Genomic DNA, 21,356 nt, shown 5'->3' on the forward strand with positions numbered 1-21,356 from the left:
AACCTCACTACCAAGTATTTTGTCATTAAAGATTTTCTTCATGTCCGTAGATGTCTCAATATCGGACATTAATCTAAATCGTGGCTGCTTTCTCTGTTTAGGTTCCTGCCTCTTTTCTTTCTTTTGAGCATCCTCCATTTGTCGTTCTGGCCCTGGTCTCGAAGACGGCCCTGCAGTAGGTGGAGTAACAAACTCACGCCCTCTAGTCTTTTTAGCTGCATTTGGATCCTCTTCATCTCTCTTATGCTTCTCCTCAACAAGTACATCTGCTCCCTGAGACTTAGCCAAGTAGGCATAAATAGTGTACCTGTCAACAGGCGAATCCCAACCTGATTCAGATCTGATGCTAGAACCTGCACTAGTCAAAACAGTCTATTGGATTTTCCCCTTGTTTCCCGTCTCTATAGCATAGGTCCATAATGCTGACTGACTCTCTGAACCTTTCTCAATATGGACTCCATATGTAGAAGCATCTCCTCTAGCTCCCACATAAGAAGTATGCGCAACCATGCCATCTACTAATTTCTTCATTCCGCCTTTCCCAAAATTGGTAGCAAGCGGAGCTCCTGTTTCAGTCAACCAGATCTTGCCATCTTCTCCCCAAAATACCAAATTCTTTCTCCTTGCATCTTGAAAAGATTCGCAATCCTTGCAAGCAATGCTGATGGGCCGTACTATCACACCAAATACATCTTAGATCTCTCCTAAGTGCACTAGGAGCCTAGGTGCACTAGGAGCACTAGAAGAAATTGTAGGTGCAGTCGAGGCAAACTGCTCTTTTAATTTTCCCACCAATTCTGCTTTAACTGACTCCAGTGTCAAATCCATTATGCCTTTGATTATGTCATCAAGAGAGGAAGGAACCAAAGGAGCGGATGATTTCGGAGCAGAAGGAGCTGGCATCGGACTTGGAACAGGAGGAACAGGAGGATTAGAAACAGTAGGCACTGGCATAGGCCACGTAACTGGCTGAGGAAGAGAAGAAATGACAGGGGTAGAAGCAGACATAGGAGCAGAAGACGACGTCGGTGTCATAGATCCATTCTGTAGGCGGGTCTTCCATATCTGCCTCTTGGTCAAAGTCGAGACTGCATCCTGAGCATCTTGCCAATCTGTTTTAAGACCCATAGGCTCCGTGCAATCCTCAAGAAGCTCTCCTAACTCTTCCTGAAGAGCAGGATCTGCAACTTGCAAGAAAAGCTCAACTTTCTCAATATCCAATGCTCTTTGTTCAATGGCATCAAGTTGACTATACCTCTCTTCAAATTCTCGTATCAATTTTGAAGCAGCTAGCATGTAGACCCACTCTCGAAATGGCCGCCACGTAGCCATCCCAAAGTTCTCAAGAAAATACTCCTCTTTCAGGGCCTACTTAAAATCTTGCCAATGCGAATTTTGAAGAAAAAGATCAGTCACTTTTACCCTCAAGGCGGGTGTGACAAGGCGAAGAAAATATTTACTCATAAGTCATGTCGATACTCCAAAAAATCCCATCTTAATCTCATATGTCTTCAAATAAGCCGATACATTATGGCCATCAAATAGCTTCTTTTCATTTTCAACAGCTTCAATCGCCTTAGTTGCGCTAATTGCATTCTCTTGCTCCGAATATAGTTGCCTTTGCTGAGACAACTGTTGTTGATGTAACTGGTATTGCTGCTGCATATACAATTGTGTCTGCTGATTTTGAAGTTGCATATACATAGACATATTCTGCAAAATCTACTTCAAATCATCTGTAGAAGTACTTGAAGCAGAAGTCGATGATGGAGTCGAAGTAGAGGACAAAGCAGGAATCGTAGAAGGGGCTGAAATTGATGCTGAAGTATCTCCCATCCTGAAATTTTTTTAAATGCGACGCTTTCACGTCGGGTTCACCAAAGATGTCGAAGGGTTTTCGAAAACAAAGTCGCAACCACAAAGGTCCTTGAGAAATTCCAAGATAGAAGATCAATCAAGCGAATAAGCAAGATGAGAAAATGATGCCAAGTCTATGTTTTTATTTCTGCCAATAACTGAAGATGAATAGAAAGCCAAAGGGGTGGCATGAATCAGATTGAAATACAATGTGCTGTGTAACGAATAGCCATCTAATTGGCTATTTGGGAGTCCTAAGAATTTCATCAAATGACAATTTGTTTGCCGTCAATGTTTCTGCACAATCTGCTCTTCCAGGCAAAGGTTGATTCATGCCTTGATAAAGTCTTAATCAAACAGCAAATAAAAGACATTGTGGAATGCTTGGGAAGCTAAAGCTTCAAAAAATGGATTCGAGCGCATTGAGCTAGTACAAGCTGCATTTGATGTATGGTGTATCAGGCTCTGTGCGGTCATGGATTTCACAAACATAATTTCAGAGTCATGCTAAGCTATAACAATTCAGAGAAAACATGTTGCACTGTGATTTATGTATAAAGTTGATGAGCAGGGCAGGGTGCGGCACCAGTAATTAGCATTTATAAAACCATAAGCTAACATGTGCCTGCCATGCGGAGCTCCCAAAGGTTGAACTGACGGCTTTTGAACACAGGCCACATGCACAAGGATGACCAAGGATGTAGAAGCCGTAAAAAGAAAGCTCCACAGGCGATCACACCACAGGGAAACACGTTGCCAGCATAGATTCACATGCGATGGGATCACAACATGACCTCTAATACATGTTTCTCGTCACAATTGGCCGCCCATGCATGCGACACAGGATTTTGCATCTGCGACTGCTCAATTGTCGGTCCACAGGAAGAGTTTCTCCTCGAGTGAATTCTGCAAAAGACCCTGTTGAGATGACAAGCTCAACACATGCGGACATTGATGATGGACCGCCTGGTTAGATGGGTCCATATGTCTACACTTAGCATGTCGGTGGTCATTATGCATCTCACATGGCCACTGACTCATTACTTATTATATTCAGGTCGTTACACCTATTTACAGCTGGCATAGTTATAGTGCCTGTCGACTAGTGTAGTCGGTTATGCATTGTTTGACTTAGTAGGCCACTTTCCTTTTATGTTGTATCTTATCTATACTTTGTGTACATTGAAAAGAGTGTGGAAGAAGAAGAAGAAATCAGCAAGAAAACGTTTTGGCCTCCATCTCTCTTCTTGTCTCTTGAGTGAGCTTCTCCTTGTGCATTCTGTGTGTGTTCGGCGCAGCATCTTGAGCAACCCCCTCCATCACGCGATTCTTGACATGGTATCAGAGCCGCGCCATTGAGAGAGGCTGATTTCGAAGGTTGAAGCAAAGGAGAAGAAGCAAGGTTCGAGCAAGCAAGCCACGGGTAAGAAGCTCTCCCATCCTTCAACTCTTTCTCTTGGATAGTGCCTGTGGAGGCACCGGAAGCAGGGCAGAGCAAAAATCTCAGATTGCAGTGAGATTTGGTGTGCGCGAAGAGCACTGTGTATTCTGCAGATAAGCCCTTCAAGGCTTTCCCGCAGTTTTTTTGGGCAATCTGAGGCCGTTTCAGGGCCTGTTTTAGAGCCGCAAGGTTGCGGATAGCAGTTTCAGGATAGGCTGTGACTTCGACTGTATTGACCGAAAGTGGGTGCGCAGGTTACAGATTTCAGATCTGTAAGTTCAAAGGTGTTTACCAGTGAGTAAACACAAGGTTTATCTGCAAACAGGTTGCAGATTGCATGTATTGTTGAGCAGACAGTGAAAAAGGCTGTCTGGTGTATTGCTGTGCACTACAGATCCAGGGTTGCAGAAGATTTGCTTGCTGTTTGGTATTAGTTTTGTGATAATGGCAGAGAACAGTGGAAGCCCCATCATTGAGAAGCTCGACAAGAACAACTACCCATCATGGAAGTTTCGTGTCACGAACTTCCTTATTGGAAAAGGCCTCTACGAGTTCGTTTCAGGTGAAGAAAAGGAGCCGGAGGTGAGTGATCCTCCAACTGCAGAAGAGACAAAGGTACGAAAGGAATGGAATGCAAAAGACAAGAAGGTCATGTATTGGTTGTCTGCAGTAATTGACAATAATATGCTGGGACACATTAGAAATGCAGAGAATGCATATGCAGCTTGGACCATACTTGAAAGTATGTTTTCTGTAAATACAAAGGCACGAAAGATTCAACTCAAGCAAGAGTTGAATACATTGAAGAAAGGGAAGATGTCTATCAATGAGTATGCATTGAAGGTAAGAAGCATTGCAGATGCATTGGCAGCGATTGATGCAATGCCCGATGATGATGATTTGGTGTCGTCTACCTTGGGTGGACTTAACAATGAAAAGGCTTGGAAGTCTTTTGTAACTTCCGTATATGTCAGAAAGCCATTTCCAGATTTCGATGAATTGGTCTCTCTAATGATCACTGAAGAAATCAACATGCAGAGTGAGACATCTGAAAGAAGTGGTGAACAGGTCCAGGCTTTCTACTCCAGTTCAGGAAGGGGACGTGGTAGGTTCTCTTCAAGAGGTCGTGGTACAGGACGTGGTAGTGACAACCAGCAAAACAGATTGAATCAGCAATTTGGCGATATGCAGGTTTCAGGAGGTCGTGGTAACTTTAGAGGCAGGGGGAGCTTTAGAGGAAGAGGTGGATGGCAGAATAGAGGTTCTAACAACTCTGGTATTGTGTGCCACTACTGTGGCAAAACAGGTCATATTGCAGCCCAATGTTATGCTAAGAAAGATGATATCCGCAGTGGTAAGTTGCAGCAAGGAAACTATGCATCGTCTTCACGACAGAATGAAGACAAAAATGAACGTTTATTCGTTATGCAGCATATGCTGAATGCTGTTACAGGAAAGGGAACACATGAAGATGTTTGGTATGTTGATTCAGGTGCATCCAATCATATGACCAGCCATGCTGAATGGTTTGGAGAGATGCAGGATTTGCAGAATGCAGGTTATGTGCAGACGGGTGATGACTCATGCCACCCAATTTCACACATTGGAAAAGTTCCCTTGTCCTTGCATGATGGTAAGACAAAGAGTCTTTCAGATGTATTACATGTGCCATCTATTACAAAGAACTTGGTGTCAGTCGGTCAAATGGTAGAGCAAGGGCTGCAAGTCAGATTTAATGCAAAGGGCTGCTTTGTAGAAGACTTCAATGACAAGTGCAGGTTGGTAGCAAAGGGAAGTAGAGTTGGACGTATGTTCACTCTAGATGCTGGAATTCCTACTATGAATGCTGCTATGTATGCCAAAGGAAAAGGTGTTGTTGCAGACATTGAAATTTGGCACAAACGCATTGGACATGCAAATGTACAAAGGCTGAAATTAATGCAGTCCAAAGGGTTGGTTACAGGTTTGCCTACATTTAAAGTTGCAGAATTTCAGAAGGTATGTGAAGCATGTCAGTTTGGTAAGCAGGCAAGACAACCCTTTTCACATGACAGAGATGTAAGCAGAAATATCCTTGATGTTGTGCATACAGACATTTGGGGGCCTACACAAAATGTATCTCTTGGAGGTAGTTCATACTTCGTCACATTCATTGATGATTGTTCTAGAAAGCTGTGGGTATATTTTATGAAGGAAAAGAGTGAAGCTTTTGAGCACTTTAGAACTTTCAAGGCTGCAGTTGAAAGAGAAACAGGCTTGAAAGTAAAGTGCTTGAGGTCAGATGGAGGGGGAGAGTACCTCTCCAATGAGTTCAGTGATTTTCTGAGGTCTCATGGGATAAAGAGACAGTTCACATGCAGGTATACCCCACAACAAAATGGGGTTGCAGAAAGGAAAAACAGGCATATTGCAGAAGTTGCACGCGCCTTGATGGCTGAAAAGAATATGCCTAAGCATTTTTGGTCTGAGGCTGTTCATACTGCTGTTTATATTATGAACAGAACTCCCACAACTGCAGTTCATGGTATGACCCCCGAAGAATGTTTTACAGGTAAGAAGCCTGATGTTTCACACTTGAAAGTATTTGGCTGCATTGCGTATGTTCATGTGCCAGATGAGTTGCAGAAGAAACTGGATCCAAAGGCTGAAAAGTGTGTCTTTATTGGATACTCTTTAGAGCAGAAAGGGTATCGCTGTTACAACCCTGTCACATGTAAGTTTAGAGTGAGCAGGGATGTCATCTTTGATGAAATGAGCAGTTGGTATGCATCTAGTGGTGATGCATTGGATGATGATGATGATCATGACACTCATGTGCAGGCTGAAAAGCAAGAATCACGAACTCTTAGCGGACCAGAGACATCATCTGGTAGTCCTTGGTCTGGGAGACTAAGGAGTGCCTCTACATCTTCGGGTGCATCTAGTAGCACTACAGGTAAAGACAAAGGAAAGAATAAAGTGTCAGAAGGCATTGATGTAGTTCTTGATGGAGACTCCAGTGGCTCAGAGAGCTTGGATGATGAGCTTGGCATTCCTTCAGTGAGGACTCCAGGTGTGCAGAGAGCACACGTTAATGCAAAGACTCCATTGAGTGATCCAGTGGTACGCAGGTCTAGCAGGGTGAGATACCCTGTTAAAAGATTTGGTTTTGAAGGTTATGCAGCTCACCATTATGCTTATATGGTGAAACTAGTTGAGGATGTTGAGCCCACATGTTTTGAGGAGGCTGTTGGTCATGCTCATTGGGATGCAGCAATGGATGAGGAGATGGCTGCATTAGAGGCCAATAAGACTTGGGATCTAGTATCATTGCCGAAGGGAAAGAAAGCTATTGGATGTAAGTGGGTTTATAAGATTAAGCACAATGCAGATGGTTCTATTAGCAGGTACAAAGCTAGGCTGGTTGCAAAAGGCTATGCCCAGACATATGGCATAGATTATGATGAAACCTTCAGTCCAGTTGCTAGGATGGCAACTGTCAGATGTGTGATTGCTTTGGCAGCAGCCAAAGGTTGGAGGTTGCAGCAAATGGATGTAAAGAATGCCTTCTTGCATGGTGATTTGCAGGAAGAGGTGTATATGGATCAGCCAGTAGGTTATGAAGATTTAGAGCATCCCACATATGTGTGCAGGTTGAAGAAGGCACTCTATGGGCTCAAGCAAGCACCTAGAGCATGGTCTGACAAGATTAGAGAGTATCTTGTCAATATTGGCTTTTATGTTTCTGATGCTGATCACTCACTTTATGTGAGAAAGGGAGATGCAGGTTTGGTCATCATAGTCATCTATGTGGATGACTTGATTATTACAGGTGATAGTGATAGTGGAATTGCTGAAGTCAAGGGCTGTTTGAAGATGAAGTTTGAGATGAAGGATTTAGGTGAGCTAAGGTACTTCCTTGGCATTGAGGTGATCAGATGTGATGATGGTATATGGCTGTCCCAAAGATAGTATGGCTTGGATATGTTGTCCAAGTATGGTATGACTGCATGCAAACCACTTTCAGTCCCGTTGGAGCAGAATGTAAAGCTGAGTGCTGATGTTGGGGATGAGATAGAAAACCCTACTATGTTCAGGAGGATAGTGGGGAGTTTAATCTACATGACCATTACAAGACCAGACTTGAGCTACGTTGTTGGTCTTGTGAGTCAGTTTATGCAAGTACCTAGGAAGCCACATTTGGATGCAGTCAGACGCATATTAAGATATGTGAAGTCCACATTACATTATGGACTTTTCTATGAGGCAGGTACAAATGTACAGGTGTTTGGATACACAGATGCAGATTGGGCTGGTAGTATGTCTGATAGAAGATCTACCAGCGGATACATGTTCTCTCTTGGTAGTGCAGCAATTGGATGGAGCAGCAAAAAGCAATCTACAGTTGCTTTGTCGAGTACAGAGGCTGAGTATAGAGGTGCTGCTGTTGCAGCATGTGAGGTAGTATGGCTGCAAAAGCTATTGGCTGATTTGGATGTGCAAGTGGAAGGTCCAGTTGTCATTTATTGTGACAACATGAGCAGTATACAGTTGGCTAGGAACCCTGTGTTCCATGCCAGGACAAAACATATTGAGGTACACTACCACTTTGTGAGAGAGAAGGTACTAGCAGGTGAGATTGACTTGATGTATGTCAGCACACAGGATCAGATAGCTGACATCTTCACGAAGGCATTGGGTACAGAGAAGCTTCATAAGTTTCGAAGCTTACTTGGAGTTGCAAAGATGCAGTTGAGCTTGAGGGGGAGTGTTGAGATGACAAGCTCAACACATGCGGACATTGATGATGGACCGCCTGGTTAGATGGGTCCATATGTCTACACTTAGCATGTTGGTGGTCATTATGCATCTCACATGGCCACTGACTCATTACTTATTATATTCAGGTCGTTACACCTATTTACAGCTGGCATAGTTATAGTGCCTGTCGACTAGTGTAGTCGGTTATGCATTGTTTGACTTAGTAGGCCACTTTCCTTTTATGTTGTATCTTATCTATACTTTGTGTACATTGAAAAGAGTGTGGAAGAAGAAGAAGAAATCAGCAAGAAAACGTTTTGGCCTCCATCTCTCTTCTTGTCTCTTGAGTGAGCTTCTCCTTGTGCATTCTGTGTGTGTTCGGCGCAGCATCTTGAGCAACCCCCTCCACCACGCGATTCTTGACAGACCCCTTTTCTCCATCTGCTTGAATAAGATTTTGTACAATGCGACCTTTAAAATGAGCACCATATGACGCATACATGCAGCCACATCAAGTTCTCATGGCCTTGATATCCCTCTCTTTTTCAATGTGGCTTTTCAGCATACAACACGCAGTTGTCTCCAGCAAGCATTATGCTTTTTCCCTCTTCGTATCTGCAGCAGTAAGTTCCCTGTTCAGGCCCAATGCTTTGCAGCAAAAAGCAAGGGCTTCCTTGCTTTGCTTTCACACTTGGATCCTCCTAATCCTGTCCACGGTCACCAAATTTATCAAGTCTATAAAAAATAATCGACTCTTGTCCACCAATAGAATCCCTTATTTGTCAAAAACCTTTCCAGTAAGACATCCCTGTTCTTTGCTGCTGGCTTTTATGGTGAGTTCCCCATAGTTGTCAATCCATAACTTTCCAACAACCACATTATGAATGCAGGTTGTTATTTTGCTCCATGTGAAGTGGTCTCCAAACCTTAGGATGCACAAATGTACTACTCCAGTTGGAAGAACCTCAACACTTTTGCCCCATAACTTATTCTTGATTTCAACTTCCCATATATTGTGCAAGCTTCAAGCATATTCTCACAATGAAATGCCAATACAGGTGGATGATGGCTTACCTGTTCTGCAATAAAAAGACATCTCGCATCTGGAGATTGCCATTCATATGTTTCTCCAACACACGGGTTTAAGACGATAACTCGAAACACACTTACGGGAAAACTAGGGATCATACACACACAAACACGCAAGCCACATGCAGAAGCAAACATAATGACTAAGTATGCACAAAGTAACAAATGTCACACACACAAAAATTTTGGTGGATTCCACACCTCGGATATGCGCAGCAGCACGACAACCGAAATGAAGACCATGTCTCCTTTAGTGAAGGATCTATCTTGACGTTTCAAATCCGCGTATGCCTTATGTCTATCCTTGGCGGCTTGGATGTCCTGTGTTATTGACTTCATTTGGTCATCCATATCTTCCAGCATTTGCTTTGAAGCTTCAACTCTTAAGGTTGGATCCGAGAAGTTTAAAGGACTTCGACAGTCGTGCCCATACAATGCTTGAAAAGGAGTCATCTGAATGCTTTGTTGATAAGAAGCATTTTAGGCAAACTTGACCAGTGGCAAGTATTGAATCCACCTTTTTGGTTCTTGGCAACAGTGTGCCCTTAGCATATCCTCAATGACTTGGTTGAGTCACTCTGTTTGACCATCGGTTTGGGGATGGTAAGCTGTACTAAAACAGAGTTGTGTCCCAATGGCTTCGAAGATATCTCTCCATAAGTGTGATGTGAAGAGAGAATCATGATCACTAATGATTCTTTTGGGTAACCCATGCAGTTTGAATATCTCCTTGATGAACAACCTTGCAATGTCTGAGGCTTTATAGTTTGTCTTAACAGGGATAAGATGTGCAAACTTGGTTAGCATATCCACCACAACCATAATGGAGTTGCATCCTCCCTGAACTTGGGGTAGGCCAACAGCAAAATCCATACTAATGAATTCCCATTTCATTTGGGGAATGTCAAGTGGTTGCAAGTTTCTTGGCATTTTGACATGTTCAGCCTTAATACGTTGACAAGACAAACATTCAGTGACACATTTGAGAACGTCATCTTTAAGCCTCTCCCAATAATAGCTCTTTCTGACTGCATTGAGGGTCTTGGCATAGCCAGGATGTCTTGAAAAAGGGGAATCATGAACTTTCCAAAGTATCTTTTTCTTGAGTGACTGGCTTGTTGGTATACATAATCTCGTTCTATAGTAGACAAGTCCACTATTGATAGAGAATTCTTGATAGTTTGCCTGTAGCTTCGGGTCTTGATCCTTGATGAGGATCTCCCTTAGCAACTTCTGATAGGCTGGATCATGGCATGCTTCTTCTCTAGCTAGCTCAAGTATTGGGTTGTTTGGCATGGATACCTTTGTGGCTAGAGATCTAGCTGTTGATGGATCTTGCAAGATTAGAGAATTTAGAAATGCCTTGCGACGACTAAGTGCATCGGCAGCTACATTCTCCTTTCTAAGCCGGTATTTGATTTCAAAATCATACTCCTCCAGTACTTCAATCCACCAACGTTGCCTCATCTTGAGCTCATTTTGGGTGGGTAAAGATCCATTTGAGACTTTTATGATCCATCACTAGGGTAAACTTGTTATCCAATAAGTAGTGTCTCCAAAGATTGAGAGCATGGATGACAGCTAACAATTCCAGATCGTGGGTAGCATAATTCTTCTCATGGCTCTTCAGTTTCCTTGAAGAGTATGCTATAGGATGACCTTCCTGCATAAGCACACATCCTAAGGCAAGTGTGCTAGCATCAGTTATTACTTCAAACTCCTTACTAAGGTCCGAAAGTTTTAGGATAGGTGCTGATACCAAACTTTGCTTTAGTCTATCAAAGCTAGATTGTTTAGTAGTTGACCATACAATTGATGTTTGCTTCTTTAGTAGATCCGTCCGAGGCGCTGTAATCAAAGCATAGTTTTTGATAAAGACCTTGTACCATCCTATCAATCCAAGAAAACTGCGTATTTCTTTGACAATTATTGGTGTTGGATATTCCAAAACATCTCTGACTTTGCCGGGTCTATTGAGATTCCTTCCCCTGATACAATGAATCCCAGATATTCAATATGTCGTTTGAAGAATGCACACTTCATCATCTTGGCATAAAGCTTGTGTGCCCTCATTGTCTCAAGGACAATGCGAAGTTGGGGTTCATGATCTTCTTCCTGTTTGGAGTAGACTAAGGCATTGTCGAAGAAGATGAGTACAAAGTCATCAAGATATGGCCTAAAGATATCCTGCATTAGCCTGTTGAAGGTGGTAGGTGCATTCGTCAACCTGAATGACATGACTAGGAACTCAAAATGCCCATATCTTATGCTGAATGCCGTTTTTGGGATATCCTCTTCCTTGATCCTTATCTGATAGTATCCAGACCTGAGATCAATCTTGGAGAAGATCTTTGCACCTTGAAGACAGTCAAGAAGTTCATCTATTCTTGGAATAGGGTACTTGTTCTTAATGGTTGATTGATTCAACCCTCTGTAATCAATACATAGTCGAAGTGTTCCATCCTTCTTCTTCTGGAAAAGCATTGAAGCTCCCTATGGTGAACTGCTGCGACGGATGTAGCCCTAATCTAACAGTTGCTTGAGTTGCTCCTTCAGCTCAATTGCTTCCGTGATGGACATTCTATATGGCCTCCTTGCAATTGGCGCAGCTCCTGTCACTAGCTTGATTTCATGACCAACTTCCCTTTGAGGCGGAAGTTCTGTCAGCTCTTCAGGAAATACGTTTGCGTACTCCTTTAGCCATGAAGGTTCTTCACTAGACTCTTGATTCTGATCTAGTTTATTAAGCTTAATCAAATAGACAGATAGTCCCTTTTTTTCTAACTCCCTTTATTATGTGAGATGCTTTGGCCAATTGAATTTTTGGCTTCCCAGCCTCTCCTTGAGTTGTGACCAATTCCCCTTTAAAATTTCGAAAGGAAACTTGACCCTTTCCACAATGAATGTGGGCATCATTGGGTTTAAGCCAATCCATTCCGAGCAAACACTCATGGATACCTAGGTTCATGACCCTGAATCTGACCGAAGTCGATTTTCCTCCCAGTAAGAATTCCACTTGAGGATGCGCTTGGGCAATAAGTTTATTTACGTTAAAACTTGCTAAGCGTTCCTCACATTACATTTCATGCCCAATTCACCAAGTGACCTAATCACTTAACTTCTTTATCAATACTCACAATCAAGACAATCATTGATAAAAAGAAGTCTTATTTCATTCATATGGGCATAGCCCTTTCTGAGTACAATTATTCTTGGGGAGATGGAACAAGCTGATACATTAATTCAAGGAGAATAAGATTGTGTTACATTCAGCTACTGGAACTGAGTAATAGTATGGATTGGGGTCATGGATTTCAGGAATCGATAGGTCATTGGAAGATTAGGGTATCCTTTCCTTTGGTATTTTTTTTCTCATAACGTCCCAACACCTTGATTCTGTCGGCAGGGATTATTCGAGTCACTTCCTCATATACATACTTGTTCTGATTAACCCTTCGACCGCCGACATGTAGGGTTGCGTTTGCGTGAGCCTCAACAAATCCACTTGATTCTCTTCAAGTTGCTTTGAAGGTACGCAAGTCGGTGGGCAGCTATGTAATAGATCCCTGAAACACCCATCTATCTCCGTTCCATGTACAAGGGTGATGGATTGTAGATGCGGTCTAGGATATTTATCATATCGATCCTCCATCGATAATCCGAGGCATGCATTGTGGTCATAAACATAATCTGGAACACCAAGAATATATTCCATGCTTCATAACTCTGCAAGACAGCATTGATAAGTAAGGAAATGTTCTTTACAACAACATTTTCTTTACTTCACCTTATTACGTTTTCTTATAAAGACAGATCCTTCGTTGGTTTGCTCTGATACCAACTGTAACGTGTCCACCTGTTCGCTCGCAGGACACGTCTTAGCAGCGCATCGGGAAGAGAGTCCAAAAAGCGCCGCCCGGTACTCCCACGGAATGTCACGGGGTTTGCGATCTAGGTCTTCCCAAGTCTGCCACGAAGCGGAAGCATTTCGGCCGTTCCCACTTAGGACCGACCTGAATCAAGATACTCCTAGTGGTCAAATTCCTAGAATGGCAGCTAGCATCGAACCCCAGGCAAACTACTTTACGCAGAAACATCAGGGTCGAAGTGGATTCATGCTGCACTTGGTTCAAGGAGAATGGGAAACGAGAGGGATGCGAAGCTCGACCTCTCTGCCCATAAGGCATAGTCCCATTTCGTTCCCCTAAAATAGCATAAATCGGGAATCTAGTATCCTAGATTCTAGGTCAACGTTCTTTGCTGTTCATTTCTTCTGAGAAAAGTTCCTTGCTATCGATTTTGTTTGAGAAAAGTTCCTGGCCAACCGGGACCACCCATCTGTAAGAAGGACCCATGGCCACATCCACCGCACTTTCCTCAGGGTAGCTTTAGTTGTCTAATTATCTATCACATTTACTTGGACACGCATAAAACAGCTTCCTTAATTAGCCAATTATTCACCGGTTCCTTTATGTAATCTTAGCACTGACATAGAAAAACAGTGTCGAACAAGTTCCTTTATAATAATTGATCTTATTTATCTTTGAAAAACATCATACAATCCAGCTCGTAGGCTAATCCATAAATCTGCTCGAAGGCAATCCATAATCTGCCCGAAGGCAATCCATAATTTGCCCGAAGGCAATCTAGCAATCCACAGGGATTACTAATCCAAGATTCCACCTGTAGACTAGTATACGGGCCTCGAGATCCAAACCCAAGTCACGTCCGCCTCTTGTGCAGGGCCCGAAAGGCAAGGGATTTATGGCCAGAGCCCCCCTGGCACCTAAGCATCCTCCTACTCCAAGTGGCACCCAACGGAGAGATCTCTCGCGGTGGGTTCAGTCCACGTTCTCGGCGCGGCTAACAACCCCCTTGTGTAGGGTCAGGCAAACAGTCGGGGGTAACTGATGCTGCCTCTCTCTCTAGGCCTTCAACCTGAAGCATTATTTATTTTTCCATCCTTAGATTCTTTGAGCAAAGCAATACAAACAGTGCTCCTAAACTGTACAAACACAATCAATCCAGTGGTCGTTTACTTGGCCAACTGCTAAGGAGTGAATCATTTTCTCCGAATGCATCCAGCATTCGATCCGGGATCAATTGGGACTTGGCAAGATCCCCAAGGGTTTGTTTGTTTACCCTTTTATCCTTGGGTTAGGGTTATACCCTGTCAACCCAAATTAACCAACACCTTAGGTTTCTTTAGGCTAAGAAAGTAAATCCTCGCGACCATGTCGCTCTAACTTGATTGATCCTTTGCTTACTAAGCAATACATAACTTCCCTTAACTTGGCAAATCAGCCCAAGAAGGGTGATGTAGCAAGATGTCTACTCATCCTCTAGCAAGTTAGACTTGCGCTAGAACCTGCCAACCTTATTCCAAGGAGTGGCAAATCTATCTTGCGATTAAAACACAAGCCATACGATGTTGCAACTTGTTGCACAAGTGTCGCGCCTAACTCATGGGGTCATTTCACCCATCAATGGCATTTCTTGGTCAAGGAATTTGTTTAGTCAATATTTAGGGTTTGGGGTGTCTTCTTACCCAACCCAACGCTAACCTTGCTAGGCCAATAACGTTTGGGCCTAGGGTTTCTAAACTCAATCGGATATCATTCGATCCTTAGGGTAAAACCCTAGATCGTTAGTGTATGGGCATCCAATTAACCCAAACAATCCATGAATGTGGATAGGACCTTTGGGTTTGAGGGTCTCGACTTGGTGACCAAATGCAATACTAGGCAGAATTTCTAACGTGCTAAACCCTAGCTAGCATTTTGAGGTGTTCGTTGTACTAACTAGTTATGCTTATACGAATCCCTTGAGGTTTTACCCTTACAAGTGATCTAGCCAAATCGGTCTACTTGTCTCGTGACAAGAAGCGATCTTTTCTTAAAGATGTTAAACTTGTTCTAAAGGTGTAAATAGTTGCAAGATATCACATTACGTGTAAATATGCGATTCGTTACCTCTATGTACTATAAGGTTTGCAATAACCCTTTTCTTTTCTTGCCAAAGTCATGAAGAATGATAATTTGGAGAATAACTTGCATAAAACCTACAAGGATTTACATCAAGGAACTATTCCTACAACCTTTTGTTTAATGCAATTGAATTTTACACTTTAATATGATATGCAACCTTTCTAGATGCAACTTCGATGAACGAAGTTTATGCATGACGAATATGTAACATTCAACCTTTTCTAGATACAACTTCGTTAAATGAAGTTCATGCATCACAAATATGTGACATGCAACCTTTAATCCATTCTACAAGCATCTTCGCATGCAACATGCAAGTCTATGGTTTCATTCTCATGCTATGCAGTCCTTTGGACAACATCTAACGGACGTTAACGACTTCTTCATGCGAATCACAACAAGGAAGTTATTGCCTAAATGCAATATACGCTTAGTCTTTCCACGGCCAATCAAAGATACACTTAACAATTTCATCTTTTAACCTAAGCAATGTGCGTTTAGACTTGTCACTTTGGAAATCCACAAAAAGGGCAACATGCGACTAAGCTCGTAAGATGAATAAGTCATTTATATCCATAACTTTCCTATGAATTTTAGGCATGCCCAACATGGAATTAAACTTCCAAGAACCTGGGATTGAGGACTTGCGGCGATGTCCACGTGTAATCTTGGGCTCGAAACTTCCGCGCGTGCGCCTTGCATCTTTTGTTTTGGAGCCACCGTTGACTTATTGAACTTTAGACTCCGCGAATTTTTCTTGGCTCTTATTCTCGTTCTCTGAAGCTGCCTAATTGGGTTGATACCTCTTTCCTTAGGCAAAAATTGAAGCTTACGAGCCGGTTTTTGAAATTGGGGAGGGCACATAAAAACAGAGCTTAAGGAAGCCCCTTGTGGAAGCTTCCAAGGAAGCTTTTATGCTTCTGAGTCAGAAGCTTACGTGGAAGAGGGAGTCATGATGATGGAGAGAGTGAAGAAGATGACGATGGCGATGAATTTGATGGTGGTGATGGTGAGGAAGATTAGGTGTTAGCAGCGCAGTTACAACGGGCGGTAGTAGCAGCGTGTGGTGGCAGCACTCTTCACAGTAGGCGGCAGTCCTTCCTCAGACAACACAATAGCCTCCTGTCTTTCCCTCTGATCGTGCCTCCCCCAAGGCTAAGGGGGAGGTTATATAGTGTAAGGGAGGGGGGAAGATCCACCACGTGGAGGCTTTCGTGCCTCTCCTTCCTCATGCATCCACACCACACTTCTCCTTAACTCACTCCTCCACGCACTCCCTCTCCCCCTGCCATGCATTGGCTGAGGGGAGGGGTAAATTTTTTTAAAAAAAGCCTAAATTTTACCCATTATCCAATTGCCCCTATTTTCCAAGAAGGGTGTTCTCACGTGGCTTTGCGGTCTTCAAGCTCGGCCTTAGTTTGCACAATGCAGAGCCGGAATTTAACATGGTGCACGGAGGGAACACTTGGCCACCGACATTATTTGACGCGGGAGATTATTTTATACTACTTTTGCACAAGATATGCGGGTTCTATAGTCGACTTAATATTTCGAGTGGAAATATTGCATATATCTAGGGAATGTATTGTCTAGGAGCTCCAAGGTATCCCTTATATCCTTTAGACTCCAATTGGAAGTAACATTTACCTCCTTTTCTTCTTCATGTGCTATAACTTGCACCTTAAGTTTAAAAGGTATGTAATTTGTATTGAAATCCAAGGGAATCCAAATGCCAAATTTAATTTTGTATCTCCTATTATCAAAGCCCAAGCAAGAGTTTGTCATGTGATGTTGTAAGACAAAGCCAAGGACTAGGGGCATATAGTACACCTCATGATATTGCCCTTATGGTCATATTCTCTAAATTTCCAAAGCCTTCTTATAATGTTCTCTAGCTCCTCGTCTACAAAATTTTTACTTAGCCAAGATACCTTTGTCCTTTATAAATGTGCTATATTGAAGCACACCACAAAGATGTGTAAGAGTATAAACCATGATAGGTGTATTCTTCTTGAGATCCTTCCAACTCTCATGGACTTTTGAATATCTTGGCATATTTTGAATTTAAAATAGTGTATCATTTCCTTATCAAGAATCTCCCAATTTAGAGATAAAAGACTTGGTAATGGAAAATCCTTGATATGTCCATATGTACGTGCTCTAGAGGGAACCACATAGTATACATAATATATAGAAACCCTACCCTCCCTAAAAGAACCCATGATCTAATCAACATAGATAATGTCTAAAAACACCTTATGAATCACATGGAAGGTTCCACTTAAGCTTTCTACATGTTTCGATTCAGCACCTGTTGATGGAAATATGTGTACAACCAAGAATTCATTATTAGTACTTACTTAAATTTAAAAAATATTAGATATGTTATCAGCTAGAGACTTACAATGTGTTTACTAGAAAATACATTTGTTTGGAGGCAAGTGCATATCCTTGGCTATGTAAACATGATGCACTTTGACAAACCACCCTTCAATTTGAAATCAAGGACATGTCTCTTCCAACTGTTTTATATCTTCTTGTTTTCTTTTTCTCACCTTGTGAGTGAGAGCCCTTACAAGAGGGAAGCATGGTAACCCAATCATTTATGCTAAAGGTTTTGGGCTTCCAATTTCCATTAGCTCCCTAGCTATAGAAGGTGCCAGAGTTTATTAAATAAGAAGGATGCCTTGTGGATGTCATACATAGATTGAATTCACAGAGAAAGAAGCTCAATAACAAAGGTGAATGAACTAAAAAGGAATATTAAGAAGGCTAATGAAAATATATTGAGAACAAAAAAGAATATTTAAAGCTCTCAACTTTCAAAAAAATTCATTATTTACTTCACAATATCTTTAACATGTCCTTTGGTAGATTTTATAAGTAAATAAAGACTTCAAGACTACCAAACATGTCAAAATTTGGATATTTTGGCTAAAAATAAGGAGAGAATTAAAAAATAGACTCTACTATCTCCAAAAAGGAGGAGACAATAATACCATATTCTTTCACAGATGACAAACTCTCTTTGGACCTTTTCTTAATCTTATGATTAAAAAAATTACATTTTTTGAAGCGCTTTTGGCCCTAATGGGATGGTTGGAATGGGACAAAAGTTTGATGATCAATTTTGGATGAGGCCTTCACAATAAAAAATGGCCATACAATGTGATGTGTGCTTGAGCTATTATCTAGGTAGTCTCAAGTGTCACAGCATAACATCTCAACATTATGCAACTGGAAAAAGATATAATGACACTTGTTTTCATGGCCACTTGGATAGTCAAGTGAGCAAGGAATATCCTTGAGACCAATGTGCACTACATAGGATGTTGGTTCACTGCATCAAGAAGTGATTTGGCATGGTGGGCAAGAAAAAACTAGGTACACACTTCAAAGTTGTGATATAGGTTTGGTTGCACCATGTTTCTAGTCAAAATATGCAAACAAGACAAGTACATCACACAATGGTTGTGATTCTGCAATCACAATATGGAACATACAAAGGTGGTGAAGAAATAAGTGAAAGCATCACCTCATGTGCTTGCCTTGTGGCCTATTGTTGCAAAGGGAACAAAGGTCTCAAGTGAGGAGTTGTCTAGTTTTAATGGAATTTGGCTTCCAGGTTGCCTATTTTATTGCACCAATATAGACCACAACTAGGGACCCATGTACTTTTGATGAGAGTTACTCCAATGGTAGCAAGAAGTGAAAGTGGAGGCATGGGATTTCAAAGGAAACACAGAAAAGAGTAGAGGTAGATATCAACATGGTTGTAACATTCTATGGGGAGGTTATGAAAGTACACAAATAGCATGTAGTATTTTAGGTACTCATAGAGAGTTCATATGACACTACAAGGAATTGGGCAATTAGCGACACCGATTAGCGACGGCGGATATCGGCGTCGCTATAGGCATCGCTATTGGCGTCGCAACTGGCGTCGCTATTGGCGTCGCTATTTGCGTCGCAAATGCGACGCAAATAGCGACGCCAATAGCGACGCCGTAGGGAAAAAAAGCACGGCCGAAACCAGAGCGCCGTTTTCATTTTCTTTTCTTCGCCTTTTGAGAGCGAGAGCGAGGGAGAGAGCGAGGGAGAGAGCCAAGGCTTTGTGAGAGAAGAAGAGGAAGAGACTTGCCGCCGCCGCCGCCACTGCCACCGCCGTTGTTCGCGAAGGAGAGGAGGAGCCCTCGTTGCAAAGAGAAGCCGCCCACGCTCGCCATATCTCATTGGTGAGTCTCCCTCTCTCTTTCTTTTACTTGTTGAAGGTTTAAATCGTTCTCTTTTGTTTGTTTAGGATAGGAGATGAAAGAGAAGGAGAGGGAGAGGGAGAGAGAGGGAGAGAAAGAGAGGGAGAGGGAGAGGGAGAGGGAGAGAAAGAGAGGGAGAGTGCATTCTCTCTCTCTCTCCCTTTTGCTTGTTTAATGTTTAAATTACTTTCTTTTTTGCTTGTTTAGGAGAGGAAATGAGAGAGTAAGAGAGAAAGAGAGGGAGAGGGAGAGGGAAAGAAAGATAAAGAGAAAGAAAGAGAAAGAGAAATAGAGGGAGAGGGAGAGGGAGGGGGAGGAAATAGGAGAGGGAGAGAAAGAGAAAGAGAGGGAGAAGGAGGGAGAGTGCATTCTCTCTCTCCCTCCCTCTCCCTTTTGCTTGTTTAATGTTTGAATCACTTTATTTTTTGCTTGTTTAGGAGAGGAAATGAGAGAGAAAGAGAGTGAGAGGGAGAGGAAGGAGAAGGAAATAAGAGAGGGATAGAAAGAGAAAGAGAGGGAGAGTGCATTGTATCTCTCCCTCTCCCTTTTGCTTGGAGGATGTTTAAATCACTTTATTTTTTGCTTGTTTAGGAAATGAGAGAGAAAGAGAGATAGAGAGGGAGAGGGAGAAAAAGAGAAAGAGAGGGAGAGGGAGAGGGAGAGGGAGAGGGAGAGGGAGAGGGCGGGTAAGGAAATGAGAGAGGGAGAGAAAGAGGGAGGGGGAGGGAGAGGGAGGGAGGGAGAGGGAGAGGGAGAAAGAGGGAGGGAGAGGGAGAGGGAGGGGGAGGGAGGAAATGAGAGAGGGAGAGAAAGAGAACGAGAGGGAGAGGGAGAGGGTGAGAGAAAGAGAGGAAGAGAGGGAGAGGGAGAGAAAGAGAGGGAGAGGGAGGGGAAGGAAATTTAAGATAATATACGTATTGATAATGGTATACAATGTGCTTTGCATACGGCCACGTACTTCATCAAAATGAACCCAAAATTATTGTTATAGAAGAAGAAACCCTTAAATTGAGTATAGGATAATTTCTCTCAGGTCTTATGACTATGAGTAGAATTGATTGAAATAAATTTTATTACTATAGTTATAAAATTTCATAGATGGCGCGCATTAATTTTAAAATGGATTACTTATACTCAAAGCCGAGATATAACAAAAAATTATCTACTGGGACAAACAAATCGTTGAGCATGATACAAGGCCGAGATATACAATGCAAGGTTTATGGTTAACTTGCAACTTGACGTACATCTCCATAAAGCTATCCATTTAAGCCTCGTTTGCTGTAATGTAGATAAGATGGCAAACGAAGAAGGTCTTATTGTTCAAGACCGCGAGTCGTATCTTAATCAGCGTGTCCCATGTCCTTGCTCTCAATGCAAGTTGGCAATTAGACGAAAACGCCGATTGTCTATAGAACACGTACGACGATTTGGCGAGTTTCAATCTGAGATCATTGATCAGGCGATTGCAGATTTTCAGCAAACGGTAATTTGAAGTTAACATTTTTCATGCATTGTACTCTCAAGCTAATTGAAAACCATACACAATAAGATTGGGTCTTGTTGGCAAATTTTGTATCCAGGGGGTGATGTCTCGACCCAAGGGGGAGTGCACCCTTTGCGGCCAATTAGAAGAGTTCGTGGACGTGCGATGGATGGATTGCAGGAGCCAATCGACCACTCGCAAGGCCCATCTATACCGTCAATGCCAGAGGAGACAGACAACCTTCCCGACTTGCCTACAATCTTGGAGCCTGAGATGGAGGCAATGATCGATGCATTGATTCCCATGGATGTTGAGACATCTGACCTGCTTAGAGAGGAAGCATCCATACCATTATATGATGGGTGCCGAGTATCTCGGTTGAAGACATTGCTTGCACTCTTAAGTGTGCAAGCAAAATACGGTTGGAGCGATACGAGTGTGACTGAGTTATTCAAGTACCTTGCACACTTCATTGTTTTTTTTTAAAAACAGTATTATTGCAA

This window comes from Lygodium microphyllum, chromosome 19 (assembly GCF_053477565.2).
Source record: "Lygodium microphyllum isolate KBCC chromosome 19, Lygodium_microphyllum_v1.1.10, whole genome shotgun sequence".
Taxonomy (NCBI): Eukaryota; Viridiplantae; Streptophyta; class Polypodiopsida; order Schizaeales; family Lygodiaceae; genus Lygodium; species Lygodium microphyllum.